The sequence below is a fragment of the Tachypleus tridentatus genome, chromosome 6 (assembly GCF_004210375.1).
Source record: "Tachypleus tridentatus isolate NWPU-2018 chromosome 6, ASM421037v1, whole genome shotgun sequence".
Lineage (NCBI taxonomy): Eukaryota > Metazoa > Arthropoda > Merostomata > Xiphosura > Limulidae > Tachypleus > Tachypleus tridentatus.
The window spans coordinates 138809787-138832287 of record NC_134830.1 but is presented as its reverse complement, the minus strand read 5'-3'; the positions used below and the strand labels follow the sequence as shown (position 1 = coordinate 138832287).

Here is a 22501-nt window from a genome sequence, read left to right as displayed (position 1 = left end):
GTGATTGGGATTTGAAGATCTGCACTGTAACATAAAGGAAAACGAAGAGAGATCACGACAGTTTTTTATTTACGATTATTATTTTTTTAACCACATAACATTTTTTGTTTGTCTGTGATTTAAAACGCAATGCAACAGACATCAGGTTTTCTAGCAACTGGCAGAAAATATTCTGACTTAAGCTGTTCCAGAACTATTACAGTGATGGTGTCACTCCGCATGAGAAAGAAGTCCCAGTTTATCTACTCTTGGAAGTATGGCAAATATATTAACTAGGCCTAGCAACTTCGCCGAATTGGAAACGTTCCAAAGGACTGGAAATAAGTAAATGGCTTTGCTCGTGCATTCCTATTGGACACACCAGAGACTAGCTGCCCAACTATAAACAAGTCATTTCGAAACAAGAGCCATGGTCTCCGCAATAGTAATTGCCTGTTGTTATAAGGTTTCAAAGTAAAACCATGATAAATAAAAATGCTCCTAAAATAAATTCAAATACTTGGTGTTGTAAGGCTTCGAATTAACATCACAGTAAACAAAAGTGCTTGAACGCCTTAACAAGTTAAGCCTACTTATAGTAAACATATATACAAGAATAACTTTATTCTGAAACTTAAATAAATAACTTTATTTATATTTATCAAATTTCTAAAGTTTGTTTCAATATCGTAATCCTGAAAAGTACAGGAAACGAAGTAATTCCCGTTTCGCTTTTTCATAACAACTGTAGTACCAAACGACGTCAGGTTCAGAAACATCGTCGGTTAAAATCAGATCGTATTCAATATTTAATCAACGGATCATACTCAGCTCTGTAAACTGTATTTCGTAATATCCCTGAGACCCTGTAAACTATTATTTCTTAATCCTCCAGAGAGTCTGGAAACCCACGATATTGTCCAGAAAGGTGGTGCAGACATTGTATTTACCGCCACAGGGAGAACTGACAGCACGGGAAAGTTTCAAAAGAATCCGAGGTGTATCAACTTATACAACATGAATCTCGTGCTGCCCGCTTGTCACCATGGAAACAAAGATGGCTGTTCTGCTTCAGTGAATATAAACCTTATAATTCGACGAAGCGAACCGTAAGTCACTTTCATAGAGATATATGGATTAGAGGAAATTATATGTTACCGAACATCCAATTATCTTATAGCAAGAGTTAGCAACAGTGCCTTTTTCAGCAGAGAGTGCACCAAGGTTTTCTCTAACTGTCAATTAAAGTCGTTATAATGACATTTCCCAAGGTCTAACACTGCAAAAACTTGAAAATCATCTAAACATAGGTTAAACATTAGATTACTGAGTGGCTTAAACTTTCTTGATTAAACCGGTAGAAGCAATTGTATGTTCGCGTTTCGAAAGTAATTTGTTTCTGAAAAAAACAAAACAACAGTAAAAACGTAAGACTGTACAAGGACAGAACAAAGACTTTAGTTTTTATTTTCTAGTTTGTTTTTAGTTTATTTGCAGTTGAAAAGAAAAAAGGAAAGAAACAGAGTCATTCAGTTGTAGCAAATGTTTTTGCATCTGTTGTCTGGTGGTACAATAAGCAATAAGAAACTACGGCCCATTTATCTTTCCTTTGCCCATTAATAGTAGCTGGACTGACCCCAGCTTCAATAATTTCCGTACGTCAGGCCGGGCAGGAGATATTCGTCAGCTTATCAATATCAATTACGGTGACAGTTAACGTGATTTGCTGTTATTACGCGCTTCATACCCAGGTGGCAGCACCGAGGGAGTCCTCCTCACGACACTGTGAGTCAACGCAATGAGAAATCACTAAAACATTTTTTTTTTAATTTATTGCTGGGGCCAGAATAAGGGAAAGACAATTATCTCTCAATCACAGAAACAGAAACTTTAAACTAGCCTTTCACTTTTCGGTTTGATTCGGAAATAATGCACTGTAAGTATTACGGCACGACTTTCTGCTAAAGTTATCGAAAGGACAAGACATATTGATTACGTTCAGTTGTTAATTAAAATAAAGATCTAGTCAACGTTGAATATTGATTATATGTTACTATGACGATAAAAACAAGGGTGCTGGGGTTGAGGGTATATAGCTCCACGTTGTGAAAAATAAATAAATCATTTCTTAGTATATGCTGTTTCTCCAAGTAATTTTATGAAAAATATACGCTGGTTTAATTTAAAAGTATGAAGTAATAACACTGTCAGTGGTGTAACTACAGAGTTGACTGGGGATAACTCTCCCCAGTAGTGAGTTGTGGTAAAAATAAATAAAAATCTTAATTAAACAATCTCCCCTTCAACCAGAATTTGAAAAATTACACGTTTTGTCCACCCGACCCACCCATAGAAACATTTCTAGCAACGTCAGTGATAACTCTATTTTGTATGAAGTATAAATGAGATATATCATCTTAGAAACTATTTCGAATTAATTTACAATAAGTTTGTACAAATTAACTGATCAAAATTTCTGGATAGAACTAAAAGAAAGAAATTTGTAAATGACCGAAGCTAATTTTGTTTTACAAATTGTCCAAGAACAAACCAATTAGTGAAAATTAACACACACAAATGAAAATTTATAAAGATTAAAATGCAATATATCAATACTTGAAAATGGATTAGTTTATTAATAAGTTCTAGTAATAAATTAGTGTTAGAAAAAACAACCTAAGTGTGATATACATGGGCGTCAGGAGAGTAAATCGGGTCAAATTTTAAACCCACGTGTATTTTTTCTTACTCAAAAAACGTTGATAATTAATTACATTAGGATTACAGCAGATGCTAAGAAATATTATTTTTTGTTTTAAATAAGTTTAGAAAGTTCTACAAAAGGAAAAAAATCAAATTGAAAATATTGAGATTTCTTTTTATCCCTCTTATGTGCAGGCCATTTAATGTCGGTACATTACTTTACCCTATAGCAGAGGAGCAGCATTTAACGTGGCCGCCAATAAATAAACAGAGCTTTATTTGAGCAAAAACTACTTGTACGTGATTGGTCATTAATTAAGGCGAGACTACATCAGCAATCTGGTTTACGTCAGCGAAAAAAAAAAAAGGAACTTTTAATGGAATTGGGAATATGGGAACAGCTAGAATTGAAACAAGAAAACCATTTCAAATAGTTCTATTGTCCCGAGACATTTTCCTTTGCGGATTACAATATCATTATAAGTTTGTGCAGAAATATGTTAGCTAAGCATAACCTGTGCTATAGTTTCATTGTAAAACGATGCAAATCTGATAGAATCAGAAATCAGTTTGTTTCTTCTTCTTTGTCGGTATTTGGGTATAAAGACCCCGGATGGTCAGGTTCTTCTGACTACTCCTCCCTCCTGTACGTTGATATACAGCTTCTGGTAAATGTGTTTATAAATAATAAACGAGGGCCAGAGTAACCCGCACTTACTCCGGCCCCTCTCAGGGCATTGTTCATGTATTATCTACATGCACATTTGTGTAAAGGTACCATTTCTCTTAAAAGTTCCATAATCCTTTACACGTTCAGTAGTTATAGGCTTAAATTATGAATATTTACATAAATACCCTACAATATTTTTTAAATTAAGTCTAAAACTAATGTGGGCTTTAGTTTAGTAGTTAGATGACCCGTTCTTATTTCTTATGTATATATTCAATGGAGAAAGGTCCTTAGGACTATCTTCATTATGTATGCAATATTTGTCTACTTCACATAATAAATTATTTTTTCTCCAATTTTTATCGAAATAATTTAGTGTACTATGTAGGACACTACAATACGTTGTAGTTTTAGTCCACAAAACTAATGTGGGCTTTAGTTTAGTAGTTAGATGACCCGTTCTTATTTCTTATGTATATATTCAATGGAGAAAGGTCCTTAGGACTATGTATGCAATATTTGTCTACTTCACATAATAAATTATTTTTTCTCCAATTTTTATCGAAATAATTTAGTGTACTATGTAGGACACTACAATACGTTGTAGTTTTAGTCCACAAAACTAATGTGGGCTTTAGTTTAGTAGTTAGATGACCCGTTCTTATTTCTTATGTATATATTCAATGGAGAAAGGTCCTTAGGACTATGTATGCAATATTTGTCTACTTCACATAATAAATTATTTTTCTCCAATTTTATCGAAATAATTTAGTGTACTATGTAGGAGTTCATTTGTTATTGTTTTTATGTTTCAGTTTTTGTGTATGAAATCAGAGGAAGTAGTTCTAGGGACTTTTTATACTGTCGTAAGTAATGAGTATTGTGTTGTTTGTAATTTGGTTAGTACTAGTATTTTTGTTACATTTATCCATATTGGAGCTGCATAGCAAGTTATAGGTCAGATGTATATTTTGTAGATTTTTAATGTGTTGTCGGCTGTTGCTCCACTGTTTTTACCAGTTAGACTCCTAGCATAGTTTGTTCTTTGCCATATTTTCGTTCTAATATTATTTAAATGGTTTATCCATGCTAATTTTGAGTCGGATGTTAATCCTAGAAATTTGGCGGATGTAGCAGTCTGAAGAAGTGTTCCGCTCATGTATAACTCAGGTTGTTCTTTTTTGTATTTGGTTAATTTTGTGAAAACCACTAGTTTGGTTTTTGTTGTGTTTATTTTAATTACATATTTTGAGCAGTATTCACTTATTCTATTTAATTGGGGTTGTATATTTGTAGCTGCTATTAATAATGTGGGGCAATTTTCCAGGCTGCAACATCATCAGCGAATTGTGACAAGTATCCATGATCTGGATCGTTCAGAGGCATTTTGGTAACATACATGATGAGGGTAACACCCCTCCCTGAGGTACACCTGCCCCTGGAGTGAATAACTCTGAGAAGATTCCCTCAACATTTATTCTACATTTTCTGTTTTCCAAAAAGTGTGAGAGTCAGCGTAGTAGTCCCCTAGACCGTTGTGGCATACCATGTTGAAAGCTTTCTCAATATCAAGAAAGCATATAACAGTGCGTTCTCTTTTATTAAAGCTATCTACTATTGATTTATTTAATTCAGGTGATCGGTTGTTTGTCTGAATTTTATATAAACATTTTGTACTTTAGGTAATGCTAATGTTATCTCCAGGAGAGTCTGTTGCCGATATTCGTTCAACAATTTTTACCCATACATCTGGTTAAGCCAATTAGTCGGTAGCTATATGGTTTATTGGCTGGCTTTTCTTCTTTTTGGAATATTAATACGTTTGCATGCTTCCAAGAAACTGGAATATATCCAGATATCAGTGATAGGTTGAAGATTGCCGTTATGTATTCAGATAATTTCGGAATGTCTTTTTTTGGAGAGGATATCTTGTATGCCATCTTCTCCCCGTTTTTGTCGTTTTTATTGTTTCTCCGAGTTCTCGTTTTTTGTTAAATTCGTTTCTGTTAAAATATTCGTTTATTTGTTCAATTTTCGTACACAACTTCTCGAAGACTATCTGATCTAGTCGTCCATAATTTAGAAGTGATAGACTAGAGGGGAAACTTAAACAACACCATCCACCGCCAACTCATTGGCTATTATTATACCAAAGAATAGTAGAATCGGGCATTAAGTTATAACGCCCTTAAGAGTGAATTAAAATATAACTGTACAAAAAAATAGAGTGATTCAATAATAATAGAAACCGAAAACTATAAACAAACTCCACATACTGTAAACAGTTATATTTTGTACAAGAAACTCTAAACTACCAGTGGTGTGAGAGAGCTTTTTTTATTAAAACTTAATCAAGGCAATATGTGCAAAAATTATGAAAGCCAGAACAACATTCAAAATGCACTATAGTTTTTGGAAAACAGCCAACACTGAAAGACTGTACATGTTTCGGTAGTTTCACGATATAATAATCAGTAATAAAATATACACGACAAATGTGAATCTTTATTACAAATGTAATATGTACGTTTTAATGGTAGTATAAATGTTATATTTAATAAATTAATATTTATCTCCAAGCTATGAATTAACCTAGCTAATCCCTTCATTTCTACTGCTTCCCTTCCCAATGGCTCAGCCGTGAGTTTGAAGGTTTATAACGCTAAAAATCGAGTTTCAATAGCTGCGGTGGGTAGAGCACGGATAGCCCATTGTGTAGATTTGAGCTTAACAACAACCTAAGACGTATCTTCGTTTAGCAAGGAGTTTTTATCTCAAAGGCCTGAATCAGCATGCATGTTTATAGGATTACTTTTTTTCTTTCTCGGAGATGGCGAATTATTTTCTTAGAGGTGTAGGAATACATTATTCCACAAGCATGATTTATTTTCTTAGACGTTTATCATGCTCTGAAATCTCTCGTTTTTTTTGTTTCTCCAAACTGTTTATCTGTTATATACAACACATAAAATAAAAACATTCCCATTTGTGCTACTGAACCAAACAGACGAAGTTGTTAGAAGAGACAAAATTGGTTACAAAGCGCGCTCCTACTATAATAGGTAAATACCTTATTTGTCCACCGTCAGATATCTCTAGACTAGGATATCATCTAAAAACCAGTTCTAGATATTCTCAACTGACAAGTACAATTGTTTTGTTGATAAGCGCCTGATAAAAGGAACTCTTGTAGTTGTCACCATGGCAACTACAGAACCCGCGTAGGCTTTGTACAGCCGTACGCACGAAACGTTCAGTGTTTATAATAGAAGTAATCTTTGAAGAGGTACACAGGCTGAAGAAAGCAAGCGATCTGTGCTGTATTGAGTCGTTTGAGATTCAATATTTGTGATCTTTAATCTGTTCTCTACATCTTTCTCTTGCCTAAGCTGTAATAGGTGTGAGTACACACATATATATGTGTGTATGTCTGAGAGAGACGTTGAGTTCTGTTTGTTTAGGAGATTCGTTTTCACAGTCAATCGAACTCGCTCTTTCTGTTACAAAGACTTTTTATTTACTTTTATTTAAATATTTTTTTAGTTCATCTAAAAGTAAGAGGTTTATATAATAAATTTTGGCTTTTATGTTTCTTGTTTTTCAACATTCTAGTTCGTGTTTTTCTTTTGTTTTGCCATTGGCTGATAAGCAATTGTAACATTTTTTACAACACGCTTGTTGGCTCTAGCACAAAGCTACACAATAGGCTCTCTCCTACCTACAGGAACCGAGACTCGAAGTTTAGCACTGTAAGTCTGTAAACGTACCAAAGACCAACAGAAGGACTTCACTTTGCGACATATATTTAATATCGTATCAAGGTCACTTTATATTTTCACATGATAAATCTGAAATCCCTGTTGTGGAAAAATATTCGAAACGGCTGTATCAATAGAAGCGTTGTTCGATAACCATTTTTGTAAATAATAATAATAAATTGGTGATAATTAAATATCAACAAATAGTAAGTGTCAGTTTCATAAATTACTAGTGAAAGTTGAGGTGAAAACTATCTAGTATAGGAAGAAACAGGGCATGCTTATACAAAAATCCTGGACCAACAGTGATGCTATAGGACTTTTATCTTAAAACTCCAAGCCAAAAGTGGCTTTATAAGACTTTTTTATTCCAAAATTCTGACCACAAAGCGATTTTAAGACATTTATCTCAAAACATAAGAGTCAAAAGTGACCCTATACAATTTATCTCAAAACTCTTAGTCAAAAATAATGTTAGAGGACTTGTTAATTCAAATCTTTGAGCCAAAATTGGCCCAATAGGCTCTTTAAAGTATGAGTTCTTATCCAACTGTTAATTGTGCTATAGACCTTTTAAAGTCTAAACTCTTAGCCAACAGTTAATGGTGTTGTAGACCCTTTTAATTTTAAACTCTGATCCAAAAGCGATTCTGTTGGACTCGGCATCTCAAACCTGTAATCCAAAAGCGATTTTATAGGACTTCTTATCTCAAAATTCTGATCCAGCATGGATGATACAGGACAGTGTGTCTGGTCAGCAATAATTTATAAATTTTGTAATTTTGTTACGAAAAATAGACTGACTGAAAAGTTGTTTTTTCCCAACTTGTCTCGTATCGTGTTACAGTGTTTTTCCCAACTTGTCTCGTATCGTGTTACAGTGTTTTTTCCAACTTGTCTCGTATCGTGTTACAGTGTTTTCCCAACTTGTCTCGTATCGTGTTACAGTGTTTTCCCAACTTGTCTCGTATCGTGTTACAGTGTTTTCCCAACTTTTCTCGTATCGTGTTACAGTGTTTTCCCAACTTGTCTTGTATCGTGTTACAGTGTTTTTCCAACTTGTCTCGTATCGTGTTACAGTGTTTTCCCAACTTGTCTCGTATCGTGTTACAGTGTTTTCCCAACTTGTCTCGTATCGTGTTACAGTGTTTTCCCAACTTGTCTCGTATCGTGTTACAGTGTTTTCCCAACTTGTCTCGTATCGTGTTACAGTGTTTTTCCCAACTTGTCTCGTATCGTGTTACAGTGTTTTCCCAACTTGTCTCGTATCGTGTTACAGTGTTTTCCCAACTTGTCTCGTATCGTGTTACAGTGTTTTTCCAACTTGTCTCGTATCGTGTTACAGTGTTTTCCCAACTTGTCTCGTATCGTGTTACAGTGTTTTCCCAACTTGTCTCGTATCGTGTTACAGTGTTTTCCCAACTTGTCTCGTATCGTGTTACAGTGTTTTCCCAACTTGTCTCGTATCGTGTTACAGTGTTTTCCCAACTTGTCTCGTATCGTGTTACAGTGTTTTTCCCAACTTGTCTCGTATCGTGTTACAGTGTTTTCCCAACTTGTCTCGTATCGTGTTACAGTGTTTTCCCAACTTGTCTCGTATCGTGTTACAGTGTTTTTCCAACTTGTCTCGTATCGTGTTACAGTGTTTTTCCAACTTGTCTCGTATCGTGTTACAGTGTTTTCCCAACTTGTCTCGTATCGTGTTACAGTGTTTTTCCAACTTGTCTCGTATCGTGTTACAGTGTTTTCCCAACTTGTCTCGTATCGTGTTACAGTGTTTTTCCAACTTGTCTCGTATCGTGTTACAGTGTTTTCCCAACTTGTCTCGTATCGTGTTACAGTGTTTTCCCAACTTGTCTCGTATCGTGTTACAGTGTTTTCCCAACTTGTCTCGTATCGTGTTACAGTGTTTTCCCAACTTGTCTCGTATCGTGTTACAGTGTTTTCCCAACTTGTCTCGTATCGTGTTACAGTGTTTTCCCAACTTGTCTCGTATCGTGTTACAGTGTTTTTCCAACTTGTCTCGTATCGTGTTACAGTGTTTTTCCCAACTTGTCTCGTATCGTGTTACAGTGTTTTTCCAACTTGTCTCGTATCGTGTTACAGTGTTTTTCCAACTTGTCTCGTATCGTGTTACAGTGTTTTCCCAACTTGTCTCGTATCGTGTTACAGTGTTTTCCCAACTTGTCTCGTATCGTGTTACAGTGTTTTCCCAACTTGTCTCGTATCGTGTTACAGTGTTTTTTGTCCCAACTTGTCTCGTATCGTGTTACAGTGTTTTTCCAACTTGTCTCGTATCGTGTTACAGTGTTTTCCCAACTTGTCTCGTATCGTGTTACAGTGTTTTCCCAACTTGTCTCGTATCGTGTTACAGTGTTTTCCCAACTTGTCTCGTATCGTGTTACAGTGTTTTCCCAACTTGTCTCGTATCGTGTTACAGTGTTTTTCCCAACTTGTCTCGTATCGTGTTACAGTGTTTTCCCAACTTGTCTCGTATCGTGTTACAGTGTTTTTCCAACTTGTCTCGTATCGTGTTACAGTGTTTTTCCAACTTGTCTCGTATCGTGTTACAGTGTTTTCCCAACTTGTCTCGTATCGTGTTACAGTGTTTTCCCAACTTGTCTCGTATCGTGTTACAGTGTTTTCCCAACTTGTCTCGTATCGTGTTACAGTGTTTTTCCAACTTGTCTCGTATCGTGTTACAGTGTTTTCCCAACTTGTCTCGTATCGTGTTACAGTGTTTTCCCAACTTGTCTCGTATCGTGTTACAGTGTTTTTCCCAACTTGTCTCGTATCGTGTTACAGTGTTTTTCCAACTTGTCTCGTATCGTGTTACAGTGTTTTTCCAACTTGTCTCGTATCGTGTTACAGTGTTTTCCCAACTTGTCTCGTATCGTGTTACAGTGTTTTCCCAACTTGTCTCGTATCGTGTTACAGTGTTTTCCCAACTTGTCTCGTATCGTGTTACAGTGTTTTTCCAACTTGTCTCGTATCGTGTTACAGTGTTTTTCCCAACTTGTCTCGTATCGTGTTACAGTGTTTTTCCCAACTTGTCTCGTATCGTGTTACAGTGTTTTCCCAACTTGTCTCGTATCGTGTTACAGTGTTTTCCCCAACTTGTCTCGTATCGTGTTACAGTGTTTTTCCAACTTGTCTCGTATCGTGTTACAGTGTTTTCCCAACTTGTCTCGTATCGTGTTACAGTGTTTTTCCCAACTTGTCTCGTATCGTGTTACAGTGTTTTCCCAACTTGTCTCGTATCGTGTTACAGTGTTTTTCCCAACTTGTCTCTGTATCGTGTTACAGTGTTTTTCCAACTTGTCTCGTATCGTGTTACAGTGTTTTTCCCAACTTGTCTCGTATCGTGTTACAGTGTTTTCCCAACTTGTCTCGTATCGTGTTACAGTGTTTTTCCAACTTGTCTCGTATCGTGTTACAGTGTTTTTCCAACTTGTCTCGTATCGTGTTACAGTGTTTTCCCAACTTGTCTCGTATCGTGTTACAGTGTTTTCCCAACTTGTCTCGTATCGTGTTACAGTGTTTTCCCAACTTGTCTCGTATCGTGTTACAGTCCAGTACGGTGATTTATGTTTTCTTTTCCGCAGAGCTACGTAGTCAGGCAGTGAAACAAACTTTCCAGACGCTTCCAGTTTCCTTTCCTATTTTCCAATGCATGGTACTTCTTCGCAATCCAACCCAACTCAAACAAAGCCAAAAATCACGCGTAAATAAAACGTAACGATAATTTATTTTCTTTAGGGAACTGCTTTGGAATTCTAGATGTTAGACTACTACAGCAGTCAGAAAAAAGTCTATCTCGTAACAAGTTTACCTCATAAATAAACGGGTCCTTCAATGTAACCTTTTTTTCCATTGCCCCTGAGAAGGCAGACATATCGCATTTTTTCTATCTACGTGTTCATTAGTCACTTACAAAGTGTACTTGATAAGTTTTTATAGACATAGATATTTTATGAAGCCTAATAATATGGTCGTTAGAGGGCGCTTTCCATATGTTAGTTGACTATACGTTGTATTTTATATAGTTTTTTCCATCAGTTATTTACAAAGTGTACTTGATAAGTTTTAATAGACATAGATTTTAGTGAAGCCTAATCAAATGGTCGCTAGAGGGCGCTTTCCGCGTTTTAGTTGACTATACGTTGTTTTCCTTATTTAGTTGTTGTTGTGTTTTTGTTAAGTATAAAGCTACACAATGGGCTATCTCCACTCTTCGTGACGACGAGAAACTCATTTGAAGTAAAAATGTATCTCAGAACGCCTGGTATAGGTATTAACACTTTTACTAATAAAGCAGAGAACAACGTTTTCGACCTTCTTAGGTCTTCTTCAGGTTAACAAAAAAAAAAAAAAGATTAGGAAGATCGAAACGTTGTTCTCTGGTTTATTAATAAATGTTAATACCCATACCAGCCGTCCCGAGATACATATTTATCTCTACTCTGTCCACCACCGATAGTCTTATCCTGAATTTTAGCATTATAAGTCAGGAAAATTATCACTCATCCACCGGGGGAATGACCATACGCATCTGAACACCACACAACACGAGATTATTAAAATACAAATATATAACAAGCTCAAATGACTGTTTAACTGAAGATATCGCATGTATAGTTGAAAATGTAAAGTTCCTTGCCCTTTAAAACCTACATCTCTAAACTAATTGCATATTCTAGAAAGTAACTTCCGCGAATTATCAAAATGAGGTTTCGTTAGAACGACGTTTCTTATTTTATTTTTTCACAATAACCACACGACAGAGCGCTTAAATGACAACTACCACACAGATACTAATGAGATGGTCCCTGAATGAACAGCAGGGTACCGGTCGTGATATGTATACAATACTAAAGTAGTTGGTGTGGAATCACGAGTCCATTAATTAGGTTTAACAAACAACAACGTGTTCAGCGCACCCTCGTGGGCGTACTGCTTTTCAGTGAGAAGAGAAAGATTAATTGCTTGCAGGTGAAGTGACGTCATTAGCAAGATGACTTCGACTTCTGTAAGTGACACAATATTTGGGGAGGGGGGGCAAACTAATCAACCTTGTTATATGTAATCTATAGTTTCTAGGGGATCTTACAATAGACTTATCAGAATAAAAGGAAACGAATAAAATATATTTACGTAAGACATTGTTGGTAACCTTAAGAACCATCGGCTTGTACTCAAGATAGTAAGCGAAATGATTATTCTGGCTTTAAAACAATAATAATAATAAAATCGAAAAATATATGATAAAGATATGTAATAAGAAACTTAGTGATGTCCCTAATAAATAAAAAAAACAAATTCTCCCAGTGGCTCAAGGTCAAGTTTGAAGGCTTATAACGCTAAAAACCCAGGCTTCAATACCCGTAGTGTGAAAAGCACAGATAGCCTATTGCGTAACTTTGAGCTTAACTACAAACAAAGAATAAAAAATAACGTGTCAAAAATTTCTGTAAATTTGTTTTCTTATGGGAAAATTCTGTTACATCTGTGACGTACGTTTTATAGCAAAGAACGTACATGCATTTAATACAGCGTAGGAGAGCCACAAAAGGGTCTGGCATGGCTTAATGATAGCTAACGCAATAGCAAGTGATGGATCGAGAGGTCTAAGGTTCGAACCGCGTTTTCAGGTTTGGGAGTTTCATAGAAGTGACAGTTAGTTCTTTTATTCGATGCAAAGCCCTTCTGACAGCTGGTGCTGCTAAATACATTCTACTTTTATGGTGGGTATTTGAAAATTAGGGGCAAGTAATATATTACTTATACAAGTGGTTCCCATACTTTTTCCTTTTTTACTGACGACACCCTAACCCACTTATCTTGATTTGCATGACACCTATGTACTCTAGGGGTAGGGGTGGGGGAGTTACTGGCCATGCCATTTAGCCATATGTCTTTCCACGGATGTGTATGAATTAACCTATTGTTATTGGCTTTCGCAGGTAACAGTTGTACACAAAATTGAAATTTCTAGAAGCAGAAAGCCAAGACTGGTAGAAAATCAGATATATCAAAACTTACAACCTCAGATATATCTCAACCTCTGATTAATTATAACCATGAATTTTTAAGCCATAAATAAAACACATTAAAATTAAACAATATACGCTGCATATTTTAAAGGATCCTAGGGTACAAGCTACAATGTGGGATTATAAAATGTATCCTAGGTGTTGGAGGTGGCTGCGGAAGAAGGACCCACATTGCGGTGGGGATACTTCCGCAGTCACTTCAAACCTAGGATACATTTTATAATCCCACATTGTAGCTTGTACCCTAGATCCTTTAAAATATGCAGCGTATTTCGTTTAATTTTAGTGTATTTGTTTATGGCTTAAAAATTTATGGTTATATAATATATATATATATATATATGTGTGAACGTTTTGTGTACAGACGCACCATTAAAACTTTATCAAAGCTTTATCTGTCAGCATGGGAACACATAAAAGAATCACCAATAATTAGGGAAAATACACCAGCTATGATAGATATGATAGGCCTGAATGCGTAGACAGCTAAAAAGTCTTCAGAATGGACAGTAGTCAGTACACTAATCAGATACAACTAGATACCCACCATTAATTAAGATGCAAATTATTCTGACAATCTCCAGTATGAGGTAGAAACTACGAGCTATATTACAAACGTTTGCTTGATACGAATTAATTTTCCTCACATAACATAATTTATTACTATCAAAGCACAACCAGTATCCACTGAAATATTTTAGTTTCTCTGCATTTTATCTTACTACCTCTTGAATAAATCGTAAGATGAAACGTTGATAAAAAACAAACAAACTGGATACTGGCTCTTTCACTGCAGTAAACAAAAGGTCACACACAGACAGACGAGTTCAGTTTGTCGTCTTGCTAGAGGGATCGCCTAGTGATCTGAAAACTGTAAATAATCGATTTTTCGTTGCAACCAAATATAAATCGAAGATCGCTAGTCTCAACTCTTTCTCCTCTGAACCTTGAGGTTAGTTATTTACACGAAAGTAACAAAGTTGTAATTGGTCTCTCTTTGAATAAAAAAATAACAACTGATATTCATGTAACTACAGAAACTTTGTGTTTCACTTCAAGTTTTAACATAAAAGTTATTATGAAACTACACAGCTTGTTCTAAACATGTAACCACACAGCACTAGTTCTAAACTTATAAAAACATGACTAAATTTAGACACGTAACCATATAGCATTAGTTCTAAACATGTAACTATATATGTATAAAACTACTGTCAGTATGTAGTTACATGTTTAAAACTAATGTTACATTAGTTACAACATGCTCTGTAAGCTTTACACTACAACATCAACATTAAATAACAAAATGACTCTTTCTTCCATTTGACAAGTTTTGCAATAGAATACTGCACTAAAGTACACATATTTCTACAGCTTGCATTTCTAAATATAACAAGACTATAAAACACAGGTTAATATCATAACGAAATCATAAACACCTACTTTACTGTTCTTTCTTACAAAGTCTGAGGTTTGCCCTTTCGTGTATTCGTTTCCGATAACAACAGCAACAACAAAATACGACATTACTGCAGCTGTATCTTTCCACAATTAACAATATCTCATGTACAAAGTACAAAGCTTGTGGCCAGTTGTTGCTAGTGGTTATCTTTTCGGCTTGGCTTATTATGAATTTTGCGAAAAGCTACACGAGGGCTATCTGCACTAACCGTCCCTAATTTAGCAGTGTAAGACTAGAGGGAAGACAGCTAGTCATCACCACCCACCGCCAACTCTTGGGCTACTCTTTTACCAACGTCACATTATAACGCCCCCACGACTGAAAGGGAGAGCATATTTAGTGCGACGGGGATTCGAATCCGCGAACCTCAGATTACGAGTTGAGTATCTTCACCACCTGGTCATGCCGGGCTAGGAAAAACGAGACTTTATTGTTGTAAATCCACAAACGTATGAAGTATTTGGAGACGTAACACATTTAATACAAACTATCTACATGCCCAAGAATGATCCAGGATTTCCAAATATCTATGGGAAGCCGAAACAAAATTAAACAGCTTAAAAGCATGCTCGTATATATCTAACCAATCCACTAACAACCTCCCAGCTATCACACACACGTCGTTATCGTGAATTTTGAAGCCAGGTCAAACTATGTAGAAGTGTAAACAGAAGTTAATTAAAAACAGCTAATTAAGTCTGGCCATATGACAAACACTCGAGAAGAATCGCTCTCTACATCCACCTCACCCATCCTATTGTCACTATTCTCTTGAGCAAAGCTTACCGTAAGTTGAGCAGCACATAAAATATTAGAATACGAAAGTAAAGACTCAATAATTTTGAGTCAATAAATGGTGTTTAATCTTCGAATTTTCCTGGCCTGCTTTGCTCTCTTACTCAAAGGAAAATACCTTAACTAGCATCTTCTAGACGTTTCATTTTGCTGGAGGCCTATAGTTAAGAGGACCTTTACCAAAGGCTGAACCCAATGCCATTGGTTGCTAGAGCTTTATGAGCTTTACATTTCGTGCACACAATCGTCGTTAGTGGTTCTACCGATAATTCTTCTTTTATATACAGCTCAGTGAATTAATCCGGAAAATTGCAGAACATTCTTACCAGTGGATACTTAAAATATTTTTCGTTGGAAAAAATTATTAGATCGTAATAAAACAAATAACGCAGACAACGTCACGATATATATATTAACACTTATACACATTGTCATCTGAAACAAGCAACAACGCAGACGTAGTTTTAACTAAGATTAAAAAAGTCTGTTCCTGTCGATGATGCCTTTACTGAATTTATACTACAGTGGGACAGCGATAAAGTTTTGGATTTACAACGCTAAAATAAGGGATTCGATTCCCGTCGATAGACAAAGCAGATAGCCCGATGTGGCTTTGCTATAGGAAAAACAAATACACACACTTACTTCTTGAACATTTTGTACTCTAGGTTTAATACCTTCCTGTACTGAGGCGTAATCAAAGATGTAGTGAATGTCTTGTAATCTAGGTTAAATACCTTCCTGTACTGTGATGTAATAAAAGATGTGCTGTACGTTATTTTTACACACTAGTTACTAATTGTTTTCGACGTTATTAATGTATTCCATGTTATGATTGTTAAACGTTTATTCCAGTTACTATTTTCAGTGATTTTTTAATGAATTTCATTGATTTAAATTAGATATAAATGCAACACTATGTTTGTGTTTTTTTGTAGCAAAGCCACATCGGGATATCTGCTGAGTCCACCGAAGTGAATCGAGCCCTTGATTTTAGAGTTGTAAGTCCGTAGACTTACCGCAGTACCAGTGGGGGACAAAACGGGAGTAATGGTGTGTAGATTTTCTTTACAAGGTGTTTTTGAAAAAGATTAAACACTTTTGTTTTTAAACTATATATTTTCTGTCATATTATATGATGTGTTAAACTACATAAACATTTTCGCGATAATACACTAAAATGTCAATCAATAATAATCAACCAATGGTAGGAGCGTTTGAACAGTTACAGTATTTATTCGATTGTTTCGGTTTGTTTTGAATTTCGCGCAAAGCTACTCGAGGGCTATCTGCGCCAGCCATCCCTAATTTAGCAGTGTAAGACTAGAGGGAAGGCAGCTAGTCATCACCACCAATCGCCAACTTTTGGGCTACTCTTTTGCCAACGAATAGTGGGACTGATCGTAAAATAATAACGTCCGCACGGCTGAAATCGCGAGCATGTTTCTTGTGACGGGGATTCGAACCCGCGACCCTCAGATTACGAGTCGAATGCTTTAAACACCTGGCCATGCCGGGTATTTTCAATGGAAGTCCAAGGCTTGGAGTTTCATACTGAACTTCGTAAGTGAATGAGGTAACATTTTAATTCTACATTCAGTATTCAAAATAGCTAATTATTTTTAACACAAATGTATTTTTTAACATTTACTTATGTAAATTAACAAGATAATCACTGCGAAACAATAATGTTATTGAAAAGTTATTTAATTTCACTCTTTACGAAATTTATAATTAGATACCTCTCGGTCTAGGCCTATCGATTTCGGGTTGTGCACGCTACCTAGAGACGCGCTTCTGCAAAAGACAAGCCTCTTGTTTCATGTACGTTTGTCTCAAACGTGTACACTAGGTTATTAAACGACGAGTAGATATAGCTGTGATTTCTAATAACTTTAGTCCCGCAGTGAGTCAGAGGTGAGTCTACAAACTTACAAAGATAAAATCTGAGATTTGATTCCTCACAGTGGATACAACAGATGGCTTAACATGGCTTTGTTTTAAAACAAACATAAATAACAATAGATTTCTGTCTCCTGGCCCATTTATAAGTAGTGATGGCAAGTCATGATCCAGTTAATACAGACACTTAGTGCCGAAAAGGAAACGAAAAACATTTACGGCCAAGTTAGTATTTTTATTGTAGCAGTAGTTCTTTAAATACAAGATTCTAAATAATATAATACAAAGCAATTCTAATCGCGAACATCTGAAGCCTTTAAGTCCATATGTTTTAGGCCTAACATCAGTTAAGCCTTTATTAAGCATGGTTTGTATTTGATATAGAGATAAATTAATGTATATCCTGTGCATAGTGTTTGTTTAGGTTTAGTTAGGGCTGACCTTTACCGTACTTAATATTACTAATAAATAAACTTAATGTTATTCTACGACTTGACGTAATGTTAGGTTTTTATAAAAAAACTTTGACAAACTTTAAATAGGCTGTTAAACAAAACTCTACTTCCGTCTTTTGTTTATATCTGCTGCAACGTGCGCACACATGCGCATTAGATAGTAACTTGTGCGTGGAATTTTCAGAACAAACGAAATATTAGAATCATTATAATAGACTAAATAAACTATTATCCATTTTCAAAATCTTTTTGTGACCCTTTCACACACCTTTAAGGCCCAATTTTTGGTTGGGAATACCTGGGGAAGAGGGTAAAAACTTTTAAGAACAACAAATCAAATCATCTCAATCGTTTCTAACGCAAAAACATTCTTTAGGAAAGGGTTAGGAAATATCAACTGTTTATTTATCGACGAATAGAGGAATAGGAAGACAGAAATGATCTGTCACTATCCCAACACCCTCTGATGAGTAAAATTTGTAACTCATAACTATCTCATATCACTAGCAGGAAAAAAAAGCATAACACTACTTTACTTGAGGCTAAAGATTTAAGAAATTACATGTACTATTTTATAATATGAAAGTTTAAAATAGTTCTATTCTCTTCCACAGTTAGTTATGTGAATAGGTTAAGAGAGAGAGAAATTAGATAACAGTGTTCTCTGTACATAGAGTGTTTACTACGTAAGCCAAAACATATAGTCCAAGACACAGGAAAACAAAACGAACAGCAACAAAAAACAAACTTTCTTTTCTTTAGGACTTAATTTGAAAAACAAAATAAAGTAAAATAAAGGGTGCCTGGATAAAACAGCCTAACCAAAAGTAATGAAAAAACTATCTACCGCAAGGATCCAATTCTGGAGTTGTAAAACTTACTGCTGATCCATAGTGAGAATAGTAAAAATAAACATGACTCCTGTTCTACCCAAAGCGTAGGATTGTTTATAATAAGATAACTTTATCAGCATGCGAAGTTACCCGTCGACATGTTTTTGCGCGAAATTAAAAAAAACAACAAATAAAAACAAACCTAGTAGTACATCGGTATTTCTGCGAACTTACAATGTTACAAACCAGGTTTTGGTAACCGTGGTGGGTAGAGCTGATAGTCCATTGTGTAGATTTGTGCTTAAACGTCGAACAAACAAAGAAAAATATTCGAGTTACAAAATAATATACAAATAAACAAAATCGTTCCTATTAACCGCTGTCCTTAGCTTACAATGCTAAAATTTGGGTTTCAATATTCGTGGTGGGCAGGGCACGGATATCCCATTGTATAGCCCTGTATTTAATAACAAAGAAATAACCACGGAGAGAACTTTTACAGGAAAGCACGGAGCAATCTGAGATGTGTCCAAGGGAGGCGGGTGGAGTTTGTTATGAATTGCGCAGAGCTACACGAGGAATATTTATACTAGCCGTCTCTAATTTACATAGTGGGAAGTAAGGTAGCTAATCATCAATAATCACCGCCAACTGTTGTGTTACTCTTTTACCAACGAATAATGGGATTGACCATAAGATATAACGCCCCACAGCTGAAAGGACGAGCATGTTTGGTGGGGAAGGAATTCGAACTTGTGACCCTCGGTTTGCGATCAGAGTACCCTAACCACCTGGCCATGCCGGGCACTGAGTAGGTAGTGAGTAATATAAATAAACATTAAAACAACATGGTAAGTTTTTACTTAAACGTATGTACGTGCAATATGACAAAACTTGATCGAACAATTGACGGTTTTACTTGTTTTTAAATTGAACAATCGTAGCGTTTCTCCATATAAATATAACCTAAAGAAGAAGAAAAAACGAATTTTTTTTCTTATTTGTTTGAGAACAATTACTGCCTTGAAGCTTAATAATGCTTCTTATATCTTTGATTTCTTAAGTGCTATAAAGTATGTTCAGAACTTCCACTTGTACTTTTTATTGTATTATTTTCAATAGAAAGTTCTATAAAAAACTTTCACTTTTTTCTTTGCTATTACTTTAACTTCCTTTCGCATCCATCTAAAAAAAAAAGCCATTCTATGCCTTAGAATTAAGTTATGTAAGCACCGGTGGATATAAAACAACGCACAAAGAATCATACGGAATGGGTTATATACAAACGGACCAAGTTAAAATGATTAGTAATCGCTCTATTATTGACGGTTTTTTTTTTCTTAGGTGAACGCGATAATCGCCAAAATAAATATCGCGTGAAAAAACGACATGAGTTATAATATGGAATGTTTAACATTTTCAGGAGAGAGCTTTTATAAAGTAAATATATGTTATTGGGAGAATAAAAAATATTTTCTGTGGAATAAAAACTGAAAAGGCGGTGCTATAACAAGAATAATAACTGAATAAAACAACGGTGAAAATTGTTGAAAACTTAACTGTAATTTACATTAAGAGATGGCGCTACATATCTCAGATATCGTGACAATCAAAGTTTCAAAATTACTGTTTAACAATTTTATAAAAAGAAATAAAATAAAATAAGCTATAACCACTTATAAAAATGGAAAAACTGTATCGTAGAGAAAACACAATTTTTATGTGCAATAAATATCACGAAGAACAAAAGAGCTAAAAATATGCTAATAACTTACTGGTTTTACACATTCACTGTGGTTATTGGCATGTTTCCCATGCAAATAGATGTAATCTTAACGGAATGCAATGGATGTTAAATAAACATGCGTTTTCAGAATCTTAAATAACAAGTAAAGGAAGTGGTACAAGTATGGTTAAATCTTTTGAGCATGCGTGGTTTTTCTTTGTTTTATATATACATATATATATACACACACACACACAGAGGAAACAAGTTCGTGTTAGAACGATTCCACTGTTTGATCCGAACATCATATATCCAATAACGAAACAATGAACTTCCATTTCTGTCTCCATTATCACTACTTCCCTTTCGTGTGTCTAGTAATGGAAAAAAAATATTCTTTGTTGACAGTAAGCCTCGCCTCTTTTCACTTCCCCCAAGCTTTCCTCCCTTCCCGAATTACCCCACAGTCAACCAAACTGGTTCGGAAGTGACGAAGATAAATTGGAGACTTGCTTTACTCTTGTCCCAGGGGAGCATTTTGAAGCGATACTCTCTTTTCAGCAAATAAATATTTAATGTGTAGAAAGAACACGACAAGAAATTTACACGAGATTTCCAGTGGTTGGAAAATACTTTCTCATTATCAGTGAATTAGAAGACATTTCAAAAGAGACAAAGAGAAGAAAGGAAATTAAAACCAATAACAATACAAACTGAAAAGTCTATTACCTTTATTAACGTATTTAATTATAAATAACTGTTTTTTTTTTAGGTGTGATCATTGACCGTTTTCATTAAACATTAAGTTTTCTTTTCCATTTTAGGAGTGTACAACCTCGAAGTTAAGGGACCGTAAGCCTAAGACTGACTGATTTGAACCCATGTCTTCTAATAGAGTTCAAGGTTTCACAAAATGGAAATAAAGCGATATTTAAAAAAAAAATAAGATTACTTTTCCCATACACTTATATTTAGAGTCTTTACAAGTAATAATGCCTTGTGATAGCCTGGCATGGCCAGGTGGTTAGGGCACTCGACTCGTAATCTGAGGGTCACGGGTTTGAATCCCCGTCACACCTAAAATGCTCGCCCTTTCAGCCATGGGGGCATTATAATGTGGCAGTCAATTCCACTATTCGTTGGTAAAAGAATAGCCCAAGAGTTGGTGGTGGGTGGTGATGACTAGATGCCTTGCCTCTAGTCTTACACTGCTAAATTAGGGACGGCTAGCACAGATAGCCCTCGCGCTGCTTTGCGCAAAATTCAAGACCAAGCCTTGTAACATTTTTTTTGTCGAAGTAAAATCTATTGTTGCAAGCCAATATTTCAAATATATTTTTGTATTTACTTAAGAAAAAAAGCTTAAATTAATAGCTTGTTTATTGGATTTCTCGCAAGACTACATGAGGGTTATCTACGCTAAACGTCCCTATTTTGAAGTGAAAGACCAAATAGATGGCAGCTAGTTAACTGTCTATCCCATCACCAACTTTTTGAATACTACTGTTAAACGGAGAAGTGGAATATGGCAGTCATGTTACAATGCACACACTATTCCAAAGAACGTAAAGCGATTTTTCGTTTCTAGTGGTAACGGGACGCGAACCATAAAAACTCAGCTCCATAGTCCAGCATGTTAACTACCTGGCCGCGTCTGGCACTTATGGATTAGAGTTTATTTTATTTAGTTTGAAACCTAAGACACTGCTTCATCTTAGAGTTAGAACTTGTTTTGGTTAGTTTGAGTCCTAAGACATTGCTTCATCTGAGAGTTAGAGTTTGTTTTGTTTAGTTTGAGTCATAAGACGTTGGGTTCATTCAGTCTTAATTGGTTATTTTGTGTACAACGTAAGATAACCCGTCATCAAGGATCATGTTGCTTTTTTGTTTGGGTTGTGATGTTTTGACTTCTGATTCTAAACAATTCTTCATCCAAGGTTGCGGATCCAATCTGCTTTGTTTGCAACATTACACAATAGCTCATCCAAGATTGAGGACTTTTTTAATTTAGGCTATGAATAAACAGTGCTTGGTCCAAAACTGAGTATTTCTTTCTTTCCGTGTTGAGTTCAGACAAAGCATAATTTACCCGAGATTGAGGACTTCTGTTCTTTGGGTTACAACGTAAGACAGTGTGTCATCCGTGAATAAGGACTTATCCCATT

The 22501-nt window shown here is 35.5% G+C and overlaps 1 protein-coding gene and 1 long non-coding RNA gene across 2 annotated transcripts in view; one reads left to right on the top strand and one right to left on the bottom strand.

Annotated features, from left to right (window-relative positions):
- The window catches only part of LOC143251744 (uncharacterized), a 53830-nt gene that overhangs the window by 17763 nt on the left and 13566 nt on the right, over positions 1-22501 (bottom strand). The gene's annotated exons all lie outside the window — the stretch shown is intronic.
- LOC143253812 (uncharacterized) lies at positions 563-21295 on the top strand. The gene is made up of 3 exons (XR_013029857.1): positions 563-1088; positions 16359-16473; positions 21161-21295. It is a non-coding gene; the product is annotated as an uncharacterized LOC143253812 (long non-coding RNA).